The 5,074-nt window shown below is 44.2% G+C and overlaps 1 non-coding gene across 1 annotated transcript; it reads right to left on the minus strand.

Annotated features, from left to right (window-relative positions):
* Window positions 1-1,311: 1,311 nt before the first annotated feature.
* On the minus strand, window positions 1,312-1,393 carry trnan-guu (transfer RNA asparagine (anticodon GUU)). The gene has a single exon. It is a non-coding gene; the product is annotated as a tRNA-Asn (tRNA).
* Between the last annotated feature and the right edge of the window lie 3,681 nt (window positions 1,394-5,074).

The following is a 5,074-nucleotide window of genomic DNA, read 5'->3' on the forward strand; positions in this document are numbered from 1 at the left end:
GGAGTGTTTACAGCATTTTCTGAATAATTTCATTTCCTGACACTGTAGTATTTTGCATTGTCTTTTATCCTTTTATTATCAGAAACAAGAATGTGACTGGACAATTGAAGCTCTAGATTTGGTAAGCGTTGGTGGTTCAGGGGCAAAATTCGCGCCCGCATTGCGAGATACATGGGTTCGATACCCGACTAATTGCAATGGTGAGCTTCTTACTGAAATACAAAAGCAAAGTGCTGCGGATGCACGTATTCTTACTTAAGTATTTTGATTAACATCTTAAATTAAAGAAGTTTCCTGAAACGCAGCACAAAAAAGACATCTTATTAAACTTTCCATCATTCTGCTTTCAAGGAAAAGAGTAATTATTTGAGTTAAGGAAGGTAAATCCTTTTCATCACATCGTGGGACAAACGTCAGGAAACAGCTCCGAGCTTCCACAAGGAGGGAGACGCTGAGACCCGAGCGAGAAAGGAGAAGGATTGGGAGGAAGGATTTGGTTAAAGGCAGTTAGAGCCCGAAGCTGCAGTAATATTTTGGGATTTGAGGTGGGTTGCATGGTGTTTTGAATTTGGCACTCGTGGGACCAATTCAAAAGCCAACTTTTCACATCCTTTCAGCGCTAGACAAAGCAGCACTGTCTAATATTAAGGCAGAAGGTGTTTCAAGAAGATTGACGCTGAATGTAAGTTTATCCCAATTCAGGCGAGCTCATGGGTGCAGGAAGCAAAATCTAATGGTCCTGCATTGGCCAGAATCGAACACGGGTGTAAGACGTCCAATGAAACACAAAGATGGACCCTTTAACTTTACACAGTTGGTTTGTTTTCAGTTGCTCCTGTGAAGCTCTGGGATTTAGAAAGATAGGGTAAAAACGACGCGAAATCACATGTTTTTAATGGAAAGTATTTATGTTTTCTACAATGTCGATTGGCTGTAAGAAGCTGAGTTTTGACTAAAAACTAGTGGGGTTCGACCAGAACTTGAAGCTGGGATTTATCGCAATTCTGCTGTGATACAACTAAACTGATAATTATACCACTAGACAAACGAGCTGCCAACATATAAGTGTGAAACTCATTAGGTATCGATATCTCAGATTCTGACGGTACTGAAGTAAGCTGTCTCTGAGAGTGCTATCTAATTAGTCCCACTCTCCATAGACCTACAAGTGTTTTCCCTTTAAAGTACATATTGGTAAATTGAGACATCTCATAAGCTAAATTAAGCAGGCTTGGGAGGAAAAGGTGAATTTGGACATGACGTTAAAGGTGAATGTCAAAAGAGCAGAAATTGTCAAATATTTAACACAAACGACGAAGATGGGATTCGAACCCATGCGTGCAGAGCACAATAGATTAACAGTTCATCGCCTTAACCACTCGGCCACCTCGTCTCCAGTTAGCTTTTTCGTTTACTACATTTTGTATCCAAACAGAACTAATCTGCAAGAAAGTCCGCTTCACCATTTGTGCTGCCCGTGCACCCAGATCTACAATGTTGAAAATGTACAAAAGGCCTTCTGTTAATTCAGGTGAGGGACTGTCAAAAATGCTCGCTTTGATGTCAAACTCAGAACAGAGAAGAAAAAGTTTGCCGCCGTCAAGTAGTTGTGGGTAGGATTGTGAGCAAATCCAGCACAACACCTCATATAAAGGAGTGGATTTAGGAACATAAGAACATAAGAAGTAGGAGCAGGAGTAGGCCATACGACCCCTCGGACCTGCTCCGCCATTCAATAGGATAATGGATGATCCGAATCTAGACTCACGTCCACTTCCCTGCCCTCTCCCCATAACCCCCAATTCCCTTATCTGCTAGGAAACTGTCTATCTCCATTTTAAATTTATTTAATGTTGCAGCTTCCGCAGCTCTATGGGGTAGCAAATTCCATAGATTTACCAACCTCTGAGTGAAGAAGTTTCTCCTCATCTCAGTTTTGAAAGGGCAGCCCCTGATTCTTAGATTATTCCCCCTAGTTCTAGTCTCACCCATCAGTGGAAACATCCTCACCGCATCCACCCGATCAAGCCCCCTCACAATCTTATATGTTTCGATAAGATCGCCTCTCATTCTTCTGAACTCCAATGAGTAGAGGCTGAACCTACTCAACCTTTCCTCATACGTCAACCCCCTCATCTCCGGAATCAACTGAGTGAACCTTCTCTGAACCGCCTCGAGATCAAGTATATCTTTTCTTAAATATGGCAACCAAAACTGCACGCAGTATTCCAGGCGTTGCCTTACCAATACCCTGTACAACTGCAGCAAGACTTCTCTGTTTTCATACTCCATCCCCCTTGCAATAAAAGCCAAGATTCCATTGGCCTTCCTGATCACCTGCTGCACCTGCATACTAACTTTTTGTGTTTCATGCACCAGGACCCCCAGATCCATTTGTACTGTAGCACTTTGCAGTTTCTCTCCATTTAGATAATAACTTGCTCTTTGATTTTTTCTGCCAAAATGCATAACCTCACACTTTCCAACATTATATTGCATCTGCCAAATCTCTGCCCACTCACTTAGCCTGTCTATGTCCTTTTGCAGGTTTTTTATGTCCTCCTCACTCACTGCTTTCCCTCCCATCTTTGTATCGTTGGCAAACTTGGATATGTTGCACTCGGTCCCTTCCTCCAAATCGTTAATATAGATTGTAAAGAGTTGGGGTCCCAGCACTGACCCCTGCGGAACACCACTAGTTGCTGATTGCCAGCCCGAGAATGAACCATTTAGCCCAACTCTTTGTTTTCTGTTAGATAGCCAATCTTCCACCCATGCCAGTATACTACCCCCAATCCCGTGATTTCTTATCTTGATCAGTAATCTGTTGTGTGGAATCTTGTCAAATGCCTTTTGGAAGTCCAAATACACTACATCCACTGGTTCCCCTTTATCCACCCTGTATGTTACATCCTCAAAGAATTCGAGCAAAAAAGATTGATATATTTCGAATTAAGTGAGCTGGGTTTGCACCTGCGCAGGGAAACCCAATGCAACTTCGAACACAACACCTTAACAACTCGTACGATAGGAAAATACTGCAGATGCTGGAAATCTGAAATAACAACAGAAAATGCTGGCAAAACTCAACGGGCCAGGCAACATCCGTGGAGAGAAATTAGAGTTGACGTTTCGGGTGAACCCTTTTTCAAAACTGGAAAGGAAATTAAATAGATCGAAGGCAGGGCTGCGATAGAACAAATGAAGTAAAGAGACATTAAGAGGTATTCAAAACCAGACGAGATAGTAATAGGACAGTGGAGACAAAAGACAGCTCAGATTAGGTGTGAAGTGCGTTGGCAGGATGAGAGACAGCTGCCATGTGGGAGAGAGAAAAACAAGGAAAGGTGGGGAAGGGAAAACCCAAAACAAAGGGGTAGAAAAAAATAGAAGTAAAAATGTAATAGGGGCCGAGTTCATGATCTGAAATTGTTGAACTCGATATTGAGTCCGGAAGGCTGCAAAGTGCCTAGTCGGAAGAAGAGGTGCTGTTCCTCGAGTTTACGTTGAGCTTCCGTGGAACAATGCAAGAGGTCAAGGGTGGTGAGGTCCGAGTGGGAATGGAGCAGTGAATTAAAATGACAGGTGACCGGAAGCTCAATGTCACCCTTACGGACTGAACGGAGATTTTCCTCAAAGCGGTCACCCAATCTGCGTTTGTTCTCCCCAATGTAGAGGAGACCGCATCGTGAGCAGCGAATACAGTATACTAGATTGCAAGAAGTACAAGTAAATCGCTGTTTCACCTGGAAAGGTGTTTGGGGCCCTGGACAGTGGGAAGGGGGGAGGTATAGAGGCAGGTGTTACATCTCCTGCGCTTGCACAGGAAGGTGCCAGGCGAAGGGGAAGGGCTGTTGGGGGTGATAGAGGAGTGGACTAGGGTGTCTTGGAGGGAGCAGTCCCTACAGAATGCTGAAAGGGGAGGGGAAGATGCGTTTGGTGGTGGGATCACTTTGGAGGTAGCAGAAATGGAGGAGGATGATCCGTTAAATGTGGAAGCTGGTGGGGTGAAAGCTGAGGACAAGGGGAACCCTATCGTGGTTCCGAGAGGGAGGGGCAGGGGTGAGGGCAGAAGTGTGGGAGATAGAACGGACAAGGTCGTCGCAGCTGAAATCGCCTTCCTTTAAAAAAGACTAACATGCAGAATGATCCGGGACTGTGAGCTCAACCATTTTAAATAGGCACAGAATGATCCATGACTGACAACAATCCCGATTACGATCAGCAGCGAAATCAGACGCTTTATCCATTAGGCCAACGAAATTCCGTGTGCAATCCGGCTATATTGCTTCTGAAGGCCGGCCCTGCTTTCGCAATGCTTGTCTGTCGAGCGGTTCCGCAGACTTGAAAGTATCGACTGGTTTCAAAGCACCAATTGAGATTGGTGCGAATGGGACATGTCACCCCAGGAACAACGATTGTCGCAGAGTAAACTTAAGTTTGCTGAAGTTAAGTAGTTGAAAGTGAATGTTAGGTTAAGGTAGTACCTCAGGAAAGTGGTAAAGAAATGGAAGGAGGAAAGAAAAGGAGGCTATTGATTGTGGAAGGAAGAAAAAGCTGGGAGAAGAGTTGGGTTTGAAATCTGGAACATCAAGCTCAGGCATGTGAGAGCTCGGGGTTATGAAGGAGTAAATAGGTTTTCACTGCCAACAAATAATATTTGTTTCATGTAGTAATGATTGATTTCTTGTTGCGTTCTATCAGCAGGTGCCACAGAGAACAAAATATATAAAGCGAGTTACACCTTGACTGGGATTCTAACCGAGGTTACTGCGGGTACAACACAGGGTACTGACCACAATATGATCACGGCGCCACACACTAGCTGCTGTTTTTCTGCTCTGTCCACAGGAAAGTAACGCACGGCACCGCTTAGAAAAGATGGATTTTTGGAGAAGTCCGAAATCAGCACCGCCAGAAATTATGACAGTGTTTCAATTCGACATGTGTCTCACAGCGACTGGAGCCTTTATCCAGAGTGGGAACTAATGCAGCCGCAGTCACATTTAAACGGATTGTAGCCCCTTCACACGAGAATAAACTCACCCCTGGAGAGTCATAAAGAAGAAAAAAA

Source organism: Somniosus microcephalus, unplaced genomic scaffold (genome assembly GCF_052327205.1).
Source record: "Somniosus microcephalus isolate GS21.2 unplaced genomic scaffold, FLI_Smic_1.0 unresolved_chr1, whole genome shotgun sequence".
Taxonomy (NCBI): domain Eukaryota; kingdom Metazoa; phylum Chordata; class Chondrichthyes; order Squaliformes; family Somniosidae; genus Somniosus; species Somniosus microcephalus.